This window comes from Lissotriton vulgaris, chromosome 6, assembly GCF_964263255.1.
Source record: "Lissotriton vulgaris chromosome 6, aLisVul1.2, whole genome shotgun sequence".
Classification (NCBI taxonomy): Eukaryota; Metazoa; Chordata; class Amphibia; order Caudata; family Salamandridae; genus Lissotriton; species Lissotriton vulgaris.
The window spans coordinates 1,072,947,900-1,072,960,806 of record NC_141694.1 but is presented as its reverse complement, the minus strand read 5'-3'; the positions used below and the strand labels follow the sequence as shown (position 1 = coordinate 1,072,960,806).

At 42.1% G+C, this 12,907-nt stretch overlaps 1 protein-coding gene across 1 annotated transcript in view; it reads right to left on the bottom strand.

The window, feature by feature from the left end:
• Positions 1-12,907, bottom strand: part of TBP (TATA-box binding protein) — a 285,823-nt gene that overhangs the window by 230,219 nt on the left and 42,697 nt on the right. The window lies entirely within an intron of this gene.

The following is a 12,907-nucleotide window of genomic DNA, read 5'->3' as shown; positions in this document are numbered from 1 at the left end:
GGGCAGTACTTCTTTAAAATACAAGGGTCACACTTCGTGAACTCCTCGGTGTAACAAGACTGCAAGCTGTGAGACCGGTCTAGGTCATGGCGCACATGCATAATCCGTGTTTGCCCAAGATGAACAATAAGTACCAAGAATCCAGAAATCGCAGCAGCTGGGAAATTCCATCCAGGGGTGCACATTCATCATGCTGGGGACTTTCTCCTCTCACCAATAGCACTTTCAATTTTTAAAAAAAATGCATTTCTCAGAACTACATCGAGAGGCGATGGTGAGGGAGATGCAGAAGAGAAAAAAGGTGTAGAATTCCAAACACCAAATAAGTAAACTATAAAACTAATTAAGGATTCCAATATTCTTGCACCCAAAAGAAAAAAATGGGTTTTCAATTTCAACTTTATGGAAATCTCAGAGAACAGCAATAAAACCGTTTTACAGTACTTTTTATTTTTTATGGATGAATGAATCTTTATTGCATGAAAATATTATATTCCTTACAATAATAAAATACAACGAAGCCATAATTTGAGAAAAATCACAAATGATGTAAAACTTAAATAAAATTCACATTTCTTTTACATTTCCTTAAGGCAATGGCAGGTAACATCTAAAAACATGGTCAATTTCCTAATAAATTGGCAGTCTTTTGCGAAAAATCAATATGCAACAGCCTCCTTGATAGAGCTACAATTGATGAAAAAAATGCATTTTTCAGATATTTCTTCCGCCAATGTAATAAACTAGGACACAAACAGATGATTAAGTGCTCAATTGACTCCCCCTTTTAGTTACATAGGCGACAAACCTTTGAGGGTGAGCAGTAAGTGTTCCATGACCCTTTAGATAGAGAAATCAGAATCAACATAAAACAGAATCTCAAATATTTTAATTTACATCTTGAATCCAGGTTATGACCCAAGTATTCTTTTTTTACACTAAAATATGACTGTTACATAATGAACATGTCTATATTTTTGTAACATTCACAAGTCAGCTACCCTGCCTGGCATTCCTCCACCAGTTTTGCATTACTAGCCTCCTTTTCTCCAGGTGCAGCCGTCTGATAACAGTGGTAGATTGTTTTCAGTAATTATTATATTAATAGCTGCTATGTTCAACCCATTGGTCAATTCACACTTATTCGTGACCTCATTGTAAATCAGCAATCTCAGTAAATCTGTTAGAAATTACGTAATCGCAAATTGAAAGAGGTCTTGCAGTTAGCAAAAGCAGAGATAGTTACAATCTCAAAAGACAATTTGGGATTCATGAACAAAGTTTCAGTAAAAAGCCAAGGTTTCGAATATAAATTTTATCCAAATCAATAATACATTTTCTAGGAAGCGCCATTGCGGCCTATAGTAAAGCAGGGGCTAATTTAGATTCTAATTTATTTAAAGATTGACAAATCGAAAATCCATCTTGGACTTTCATAAATCATTTAACTGACTGTAACACAGTATGAGCCTTGATTTTCAAATTTGAAAGATGTGACCATCGATGCTTATTAGGCAACCTTAGGCTCAAATAATTATATATTGAGCCTTCTTCCAGAACGTGATAATCTATTTTTAGTTTAACATGGTTGTGAGGCTTACCAAAGACCATAACTTTTGTTTTACTGGAATTAAATTTAAGATTAACATTAAACATTTAACATTTTAAATTGTGCACGTTTGACAGTTCTAATTGGAGACCTGACAGGGTTAGTGAGAAAAGATTATCAGCATATGCCAAGTAACTTATTGGTTTACCAGACAATACGTCAGGATGGTTTAGAAATGGACATATCTACAATGTGTAGTAAAGAAAAGAAGCAGCGTTACTATACAGCCATTTTTAAGACTATTTACTGATGTAATTTTTGCCGACATGGCATTTTTTGTCAACTTAAACTGAGGCCAATTGGCAGTCACAGGGTTCTGGAATATTCCACAATCCACATTTCACTTGGAGCATCACGGGGGCACAAGGCCCCCGCAGCCCCAGCTGGCTCACCATCACCTGTATTTCTGAGCCTTTCGGAGTCCGTGGGAGCCCAGGATCAGCAGACAAGTCCGCTTCATTGCGGTGCATGCAGAAGCAGGGAAGTGACTCCTTCACTTCAAGGGAGATTACTTTAGGTGCCTTGGAAAGATCCTGTATGGAGCACAGGCACAGACTAGCAGGACGACGAGACCAGGCACAGCAGGAGTCTTCCCAGTTGCAGTCTCGGTGCCCAGAGCAAAGTCCAGAGTGCCCATATAGTTGAAGAAGTAGTTTCTTGATCTGAATCTTGTCCTACAACAAATCTAGGGACCCACCCACAGGTAAGCCCTTAAGTCCCCTAAGAAAAGGGTTGAGACAATTCAGGGGTCCCTCCTAGAGGGGTCGGACAGCGAGGATACTCTCATGTCCTTTGTCCAGTTTCACACCAGAGCAGGAGCAAACAGCTCCCTGAGCTGGTTTGAACTGGAGTATGCAAGTAAGGCACTAAATGAGCCCTTTAAGCAGACTGAGTGGCGCTGGCAAGAGCTCCCACCCAGCCCCAATGCCTAAATCCCATCTGGGAGGTGGTCACACCTCCCCATGACAGGATATCTATTGTTCTGCCTTCCCCTGCACAAGCTTAGCTCAGCAGCAGAAGGCCAGAAATATACCTCAGGATGGCAGCAGCTCTAGCTTGCGGTCCGGTTCTGGAAGACTGGTACCGGGAGCACTGAGGGCCTCCCAGAGGAACTTTACAGTGCATGGAATCATACCTAACACACCGTTTACGGTGTGGGGTTATGATTCCAACATGTTTGATAGCAAACATGACAGGGTTCGTTACAGCTAGTTTAGAGATGGTCATCGCACATTAACACATGGCCACTCTATGTATCCAAATGGCTGATGCACTTACAACCCAAGAGAATGGACGCCGAAGGTTGTAGGTGTGTTCTGCTCATGCAGAGGCACCTTAACACTTAAAACCGAGAATCCTGCCTTCAGGATTGAAAGGCTTGTCTTAGAGGTGACATAGGTTTCAAGTGCAGTGTCCTCAGATATAAAAGAAACATATCTGTCGTAAAAAAAAAAAAAAAAATTATATCTGTCGTAAGTGAATTTTTGTGTTTTTATAAACTTTTTTAGAAAACTTAGGTCTAATATTGGGCGAAATGTACCGTCCACTTTTGGAATTAGGAAATAAGTTGAATATACTCCGTTGTTCCTTTCTCTGTGTTGTACGTGCTCTATTGCATGTTTACCCTGAAGCTCCTGCACCTATTTGACTAGGTGAGATCATTCTTCTTTTGAATGTGTCCTTTCCTTTGGCCTCCTGTTTGGAGGCTGTTTTGTTAACTCTATGCAGTAACCGTACAATATTATGTTTAAAGTCCATTTGTCTGTGGTTATTTCCCTCCATTTTTCGCTGGAAAAATCTTAGTCTGCCTCTTACTGGAATGGTATGTTGGAGGAACTGTAAACTGGTTTGCTTCGGTTTTTGTATATGCTTCTTTTTTTGTGTACTCTCAGTGCTGTTGTTCGTGAGTGTACCTTTTTGTGAGCGCAGTCACTTAGTAGAGGTTTGTTGTCCACCTCTTTGTGGCTGACCTCTGCCGCGGGGACGCCCTCGAAAGGACCCTCTTCCTTGGTATTGCCAGCTTTGTTGCTGTCCCTGTTGTGCGCTCTGGTTTCCCGCTTGGTAGGATTGCTGGTAACCCGGATGTGAGGTAGCAGGTTGGTGTGTACCTCTCCCCCACTGGTCTCCTTGAAGGTGTGCCTCTATGCATGCCTCGGCCCTGTAGAGCCCCCCATGGATCTTGCAGTTTCGTTGTCCTTTTTTAGTTGATTGAGCTTTTCATCAAGCACACTGCCTAACAACTGCTCCCCATTGAATGGTGAGTTAATGATGTTGCTTTGCACTTTTGGCTTGAAGCCTGAGATTCTAAGCCATGCGATCCTCCTTTCTGTGATGCCAATCATCATTTGCCTGCTAGATGTTTCAGGAGCATCAAGGGCCGATTTTAAACATATATTTGCAATGTTTTTACTCTCTTCTACCAGGCGGCTAGGTCTTTTTAGATCGAGCCTGAGCCAGCGTGCATGCGCTGCTCTGAGAGGCTTCTTGTGTTAACTACGTGTGGGTCTGACTCCTCCCACACACAGGATTGGCTTTTAAGTGTGTCTTTCAATAATGAAAGCACGCAAATGGCTAAAAGGGGGGCGCATATCCCACCTCTTTTTTAATGTTCACTCCAACGTTTTGCTCTAGGGAGCAAGCAGTGGGACAACAGCTGCATTCCTCGTCGTGGATCATTAAACAGAACGCTCAGGCGTGCTTTTCTTTATGCCCCTGCTATATATATTATTTGTTTGGCGCATTGGTGTAGGTATATCACTGAATAATTACATAATTTCATACATAGGATGCCAGATCCGTATGTGTGTCCGAGGCCCGTGATAAAAAAAAATATTTTTTTCTTTTTAATAGCGCCTAGATGAGGCTGACCTGCTTATCCTATGGAATATTTATATGGTAGTTACATTCTAGAACCGGAGCTTGGACCCATCCCCAGTGTCTGTTTTCAAGGCTTGTGTTACAAGAGCAGATTTTTTTATAGCGCCTTACTGAGGTTGGCGCGCTTATAATACGGAATATTTAAATTATAGTTCGACCCCACCCTCCAAGCGCTGGACCCAATGCCGCTTGTGTATGTGAGAGGCTTGCGTTTTCAAGAGCCAAACCTATTTGTACACTGCCTTTGGAAGTTGGTGTGCTTATATTATGGAATATTTCAATTATAGCTGGGACCTAGGACCGGAGCCTTGGACTCCAGGATCCTATGCATGTCAGAGTCCTATGTGCACAAGAGCCGCATAAACATGACACTTTCCTGCACCATTGTTGGTTTTCTGATGTTATTCAATTTCTAAAATACAATTTCTTACCAGAACTTCAGCTTTGGACCTCTGCCCCGTATGTGTTTGTCTGAGGCTTGCTTTTAAAAGGGGGCAGACAACATGGCTTTTAATTGCGCCCTGTGGAGGTCGGTATGGTTACATTATAAAAAATGTTTACATTATAGTAACTCACCATAAGTCGAGCTTTGGACCACAGCCATGTGTGCATCTGTCCGTTGCCTTTGATAACTAGCGCCCAGAAAACATGGCTCTACATAGCGCCTTGTGCAAATTGGTGAATTTATTTTACTGAATGTTGAAATTATAATTTCATAAAGTGCGACGTGCGCGCTGTCATTGTGGTGTGTATGTTTATATCACAGGTCTTTCCTAAAGTAGTCCACATATTAAGTTTAGTGACGAATTAGTGTTTCTCTCTAAAAATAACACATCATTACATCGATTTTAACGTGTTTTGTGCTCGGAAGTTATCCTAAAAAAACTGTCTCTCAATAAACGGAAGTGGATCATTTGAGCATCTTAATTGTTTTGTTCATAAATCGTTAACCTTTATAAATTGTAGATTTATTCATTTTTATTTTGTGTAACAATTTGCATTATTCACTTCTAAAATACAACTATGATCATGAAACATGCTTGTATTATAAATAATTATGTTTTTTGTGACAGTGCAAGGGTGCTTGTGGTGGAGTAGGTGGGGGGGCAGTGCGTGTACAGTCAGCGTCTCTGAACTTTCGGACTGACAAGGTGAGAGATTTGAGGACACAAAGAGCGGAAAGAAATTTCATGTTTATAGTGCAGGGACTCAGGGACTTGTTAAGTGATGTTTGACCGCAGAAGGGAGTCGAGACGTGTTGTGTAGGAATGCACGAAAGTTCGTGCGTGCACTGCTTTGTTTACCCAAGTGAGCAATGTAAAACCAGGCTTGATGGCTTTGCCAAGGCTCGTTTCTGACGCTATCGTGAACCTTAATGTAAGCCTTTCTACTTCCGTTTCATGTTAAACATGGTTGTTCTGCAATTGGATACTCCGACCTAGACTCTGTCGTTGCTAGTGTCGGACTTAGTGGAATTAACTGCAGGCAAGTTTGGGATGGCTGTGAACCACAAATGTGATTGGAGGTCCTTTGTATTTGAATGATTTGTTGCTTTTCCTAGAGTGCATTGCAGTTCTTTCTCGCTCTCTTGGATTGCCTCCCCCACACAAAGGCTCTTGGAGTGAGGAGAAAAAACATCTTTCAGCCCGACTACAAAATCAGCCTAGTTTCCTCAAAACCCGCAGTTGCTGCTAGAGCAGAAAAGAGGTCATATTGGCCCTCTAACACGCACAGATGTACATTTCTAAATCCATAAAAATGCTGGCCAAGGATTGCTTTTTGGAGCAAAAAACAAGGTATATATTTTTTTAAAACCTATCTGACCACCTATCTCCTCACAGCTGTTGCTGTATTTGAATTAGCTATGTGCCATTGATTAGATGCGCTTCTTTCCACCTCCCTTCCTACGAGGTCCATCCCCTTACTTTCCTTGTCAGGAGGTGGTCCACTGTAGTTAGTAAGTTTGCTCTTTTTCTTGCTCTTGAGGCAATGACAGTCAGCTGGTACTAATCCCCTGATGTATATAGGGTCTTTAGATGAGTGTTTATACTTCTTTTCTGCCCTTTGTGTTATAGCCTTGCATGTAGCAGGCTCTTTGAATGCCTCTTTCCCCTGGTCTAATACACATGGCAGCATTGGTAGGAATTGATTTCTAGTTTGTATAGGCATCAGTGTCTCCAATAAAAAAAAACATGACTGTGGTTTTTCTTCTTATAGATGAACATCATAAGTTTCTGCAGTTGATTGCACATGTCAATGTCATCTGGGGGTGATGGCCTCGAAGGATATGATTCCACAGCCTCCTCAGGTGATTCGGCGTCGAGATTGTGCCATTGGAGGTCTTGATTCTCTGAGGTCGCTGATTCTGCATATGTTTGTTAGTCTTCCACAACGTTTTCCCTGAAGGAGGATTCTTCTTCGACCGGTTTGGGGGTTGTTGGCGGAATTGGTTCTTCGACGACCTTTTCGCCTTCCGTATTTTTTGTTTTCGACGGTATCTTGAATAGTTTTAGGCTTTCATCTAAGCCTTTTTTCCGTTGCAGAATATTAGTCATTTCGGCTTCGAGCCTTTTTCGCTCTATCTCGGATGCGTCTGTTTCGGCGTCGAGATTTTCGGCTTTCCGTTTTTTGGCTGTCAACGCCGATCCGGTTGTTGACGTTTGTTTGGGTCTCTCTCATTTAGACGCCGTGGCATCCTTTTCCAGACTATCTTTCGACGTCTTTGTCTTTGAGGACCTTTGCCGTTCCGGAGACCTTATCCAAGGATCCTACGGTGTGTTTTTGTTTAAATGCAGCTGCGGTCGCTGAATGATTCAACACGGAGGATCACTTAGGAGGTCTGGAGTCTTTTTTTCGCGACTCTTCTAGTTTTTTTGAGGTCTACGACTCTTACCTCCTTCGAAGTTTCTTCTTGACCTCCACGACCAAAACATCTGTCCTAGTCGCCTTCTGGCCCTTCTGGGACGTTATCTTTCTCCTCACTGGAGAGGCCCAGGTCTCGCAGCCATGGCGGTGGTCCTTGGCCTTGCATGCTGTAGTTGGCTCGTCGCTGCCTTTCTCTCACCCTCAACGTCTTAGGGGTGAAGATGGAGCAAGCATTACAGTCGTTGCTCTGATGATCCAGCGACAGGCACAGATTGCAGACCGGGTGCTGATCCTTTTGAGCGTACTTGTGGTGACAGTTCATACAAAACTTGAATGGTGTCTAGTCCATTACCGCACACAGGGAATACCCTGTGTGCGCATTCTCCGATCGTCGAAGATCTTGTTTTTTTCCCCATGTTCAACTGCAGTCGTCTTTGATTGAAAGTTGAAGACACAGTCCTACCGATGTTTCTTTTGTTTTTCCTCGATTCTTCTCTCCAATCTTGGGAGCTCCTTCCATATCGATCCAGACCCAACAGCAGAAAAAAAGAATCTGAAGATGGCTACCAGAGGTCCCCTTGTTAGGAACTGCACACCCCTTTGTAGCATAGTTCTACTGGAGCCTAGTGTGCAGGACCTGGTTTAAATAACGGCTCCTGGTTCCCTCCTTCTTTCATTGAAGCTTCCGGAGGAAGCCCGTCAACATCGCCAAATGGTATTACGTCGACGCCCACCAACAACGAAAAAACAACCAAAAAAAAGGAGGAGAAGAAATACTACAATTCCTGACCCAATCCCTAGATGGTGGAATAAAGCAGAGCATAGTGAATCCAGAATAGATGTACGCTGCAAAAAAAGAACACCAGGCAAAAAGTGGGGATAACCATACAGAATGATCCCACCTTCCTACATATAAATATTTGACTTTTTCAGAAGAGTGGAGTTATTAGCAAACCAGACAGTTTCAAAGGAAAGATAATCCTAACTGTAAGTACCCAGCGGCGTCTCAATGGGCGATATAATATATACACATACATACACACATACATACATACAAACACCCATATGCATACACAAACACTGAAAAAACAAAGGTTGAAGTAACGGTATAGTTTGGTGAATATCAGTGACCACTAACGTTTTGAACTAAAAAAAACAGATATTGACTAGTTATAGTTAGCAGAGCAAACTATAACTTGCGTTCCCCCCGCCATGCAGGGCTTATGACCTCATATTAAATCACTCATGAAATCATGTTCTAAGACGAGATCATTAATGACATTCAAATTACATAATTGATGACATCAGTGATGATATCATTTAATGACTGTGCTAGTTTTTTAGTTTACATAGTGGCGGGTAACTACCATAGTACTTTTCTACCAAATTTTGAACTGCATGGGTCCAGCTAATGGGTGTAAGTGTTTAGAAAATGCAAGTGCTCTTAATGCATCGTGTAGAGGAATTGAACATGTTATAAATCTTTGTATTGAAAAGTAACTGTGTGTAGGTGACACTGGACGATTTGTGTTCACTATGTTCCACACAAGTTTTTTTTGGTACTGCAGAAAAACTTTCCAGCAGTGCAAAGATTCTATGTACCTCATACTAAGTATTGAATTAAAAAAATGCTCCTAACAAGGAAGAGCAAACTGTTTTCCCTGCCCAGGCAGCTAAACAGTCATGTACCAAGGATGGGCTCCACAGGACATAGCTACTGAGTCAGCCCCGAGGATGTGCTCCCAGTGACCTTAGGGGGCGAGGTGGGGTGGCCCCCTCCCCATTTTGCTTAATTTCAGCACCAGGGATTTGCTGCTCGAGGCACTTGGAGGCTCGGGGAGTGGAGCCACCTAGCCTTTATGAATACAGCCCCTGGACATAAACAGTGAATGCTGCGTGGCTGCATTTTGATTTTGTGGGGTAGCAGAATTTATTTTTCTTTTTTGGCCGGGGGGAGGGGGGGGGTTCCCTCTGGGCCCATCTCATGGAGCCTAGAGGGTCCGCATATCCTTACCCTTCCCCCTTATACTATTTTTCTTTCTTGATTTCAGGAAATAGAAAGAAGTTCCAAGTCATGCAAAGACAGCCAGCAACATTTTCACATGTTGCTGACAGTCAATCAGAAAGCTTACTCCAGCAGAAGTCTAACTCCAGTGGGAGAGAGAGAGAGGCCAAAGGCAAATAAAGCTCCCTCGGTCAAACAGAATGCTCATTTTCTAAATTAGCACTCCAGCAAGAGCCTCCCGAGACTCTCATGGACTCAACCGTCAAGATATACAAATATTTTTTAACCTGAATTTCTCAAAAACTACTGAATGGATTTACACCAAATCACAAAAAGCACAATCTGTAGAACACGATCTAGCTTCCTGCCAAATATGCGGGGGAAATCTGCATTTTGGCCCCAGCTAAACAGATCATCCCGAAACTAGTCACCTTTTTTAAAGGTTTTGTGGAGATTCGTTAAACAGTGCCAAAGTTATTAGCAGCACAAACAATAAGTTTCCAATGAACAGCTGACCAAATTAGAACTACCTAATGTCAACCGCCATTAGGAATATATAACATCCCTACACACCCACCCCTACACACACACACACACACCCACCCCTACACACACACACACTCATACATCCCTACACACACACATCCCTACACACACACACCTACATCCACACACACCCCTACACACCCCTACACCCTACACAAACACACACCCCTACACAAAGACACACCCCTGCACACAAACACACACCCCTACACACACACACACCCCTACACACACACACACACACACACACCCCTACACACACACAAACACACACCCCTACACACACACACACACACACCCCTACACACACACACACACCCCTACACACACACATAGCAGATATTTTGCCTACCGAATTACTAGTGCTTTTCAGTCAATGCACTGCACATTACTATGGGTAGCACATGTGCCATGTTTTGACGGAGTACACTGTCGACAAAACCCTAAGCCCTTAATCTTTCTAGAAGTGCTCAAAAAGGAATTTAGTTGAGTCTTCCCCAGAATGTTCAGTCCCATTTGGAAAAGTAGATTGGGCCACACAATTTCAGGCATGGGCCACAAATTCATCCTCTGACGCACTCAACTTACTTCCACACACTGGCAGGAGTTTTAATTTGGTTTACCGAGTGCGCTGAAGGTGCATGAAAAAAAGTATTTTTGAGCCTAACCAGACTTCCACAATGAGGCTTTAGTAAAGGTGCACTTGACACACTTGTAGTAAAAGTAGAACTCATAGTATTCGTACTGTAGGTGAGATGGACATGAACAGATAATTAAACATTGACCTACGTTTATTTTCATACGAATTGTGTGTATGGAGAAGCAGATGCTCATGTACGGAATGAAACTGATCAACGCACTAATCCAACTATAGCTAAATGGCATGTGTGTAGTGGAGAACATGCAGCTGTTGGCTGGCAGAATGTGTGTTGGTTTGCTAGAGGTGTGTTTCTATAGTAAGTTAGCTGAAGAGTGGTTGAGTAGCAGTGCAATTGGTATTTCAGTCTTCTTGGCATATGAACGTGAAAGGGCCCTGAATGGGGGTAGTTTCTTGGTGAGAGTGTTGTTTCCTGGCAGGAAGTATGAACTGCTTTGCATGACACGCATAAAAGGAGGTTGAATGGACCATAAAACGTTAGGTGCCTTGCCATGGCGTTACAGCTAACTATCAATATCCCAACAGCGTTATTAATATCGATTCTTTGAACCTATTACTACTGATAGTGGAAAAACCAACTGGTATGAATTTGTGCTCAAGTTGAGAATAGACTCCGAAGCAGCATTTATATCCTCTTACATTTTTTTAAACTAAACACCCAGAAGTATCTAGGGTGGTGTAACGTGCATTGACCCGATTTACTTATACAGAATGCCCTGCAAATTTCTACATTTCACTAATGGCTAAAGGCAAACGTTACTCACATTTCTGTAACGGAAGCTTTCAGAATCTGTCAATCCACAAAATTCCTACTACTCCTTGTTTGCACGTGTCCTTATACATTTTTTTACCCCCCCCTTGTGTGGCTCGGCGTAGCGCCTGTGACACTAATTGTCCTAAAGTGGAAACTTTGGCAACAGAGATAGCAGTAGTATGTGGGCCTGCGCTCAGCAGCCTCCCAGGGAAACCTACCAAATCCACACATTTCAGAAAACTGAACACCTGGGGGACTCAAAGGTGGTGTACCTCACATGGATTCCTTAACATTTTCTCACCCATAAGACTGTTAAAACCTCAAACTTTGCCTAAAAAGACAAATTTTCCTCACATTTCTTTGTGGGAAATTACCAGAATCTGCAGGGATCCACAAATTTCCTTACACCCATCATTAGCCCACTAGTCCCAAAAAAAGGTGCTGCCCCACTTGTGCGGCTGTGGCTAATGCTCATGACAGGAACCGATCAAACCATGATCAAAGGGAGTCCTCACATGGGAATCACTGAAGAACCAAAGAAGGCACACCACCCTGGACACCTCGGTTTTCAGAAATGTCTAGGTATGTTGGGGAAAAAATTAATTGTGTCAAAGGTGCTAGGCGCAGCCACAAGAGGGGGGTACCACTTTTATCAGAAGACCTGTTGAAAAACATAATAGCAAAACAATTATTACCAACTGAATCTCTCTGCATTTGAGCCTTCCAAATGTAAGCCACAGCATAAGAAAGGAACATTTTTCAAAATGCCCTCTGAATCACATGAGGATTATGAGTACCCACAAATTCAGAGATGTACAAATAACCACGGATTCCTAAACTTAGCATCTGATGAACGTTTCAGAAAAAAGTAGGTTTCATTCATATCCATTTTTCACTGATATTTTACCATATGAATTGCTTTATACTTGGTACACAATGAAATAGAATTGTACGGTTCAGCTTAATAGTTGGATCTGGGATCCTGGGGTTCTTGGACAGCATACATTTCCTTTATATCCCCAAGACCAGAAGGTTCTAGCGGACGCACTGGTGTAATACTTCTGTAAATCAGCCATTGTGACAAGAAGTTACAGATGAAAATGTGGTCACAAATGGCTGTTTTTCCTACTCATTTCACGCATGTTTTTATATTATCTGTTGATGAGGCATGTACGTAACTGACCCGATGTTACATTTAGAATTTTCTCTACTTTTCAGAAATGTATAGGTTTACGAAATCAGCCACAGATTTCACACCTTTTTCCACCACAAACTGGAAGTAGGTTGAAAGCATAAAAATTAGTAAAGAATGGTCTACCTCTTACAAAAAGGCCAAAACTGGTAATGCAATTATAATTTACAAACAATATATAAATAAAATAATGGCAAAATCAGCTTTGCTTGTTCCTGAAAGCAGGGAAGATAGTGATTTTAGAACAGCATACCTTTCGCTGATTACATTTTTAATAAAGACAGAAAACAACAGACACCTTACATAGTACTTTCCCCCTCCAAAAAGTAAAAAAATTAAATGAAAAATAAAAAACAAACAAAACACTATATTTTGTCTATTGTCTTGGCCCCTTTCCAGGA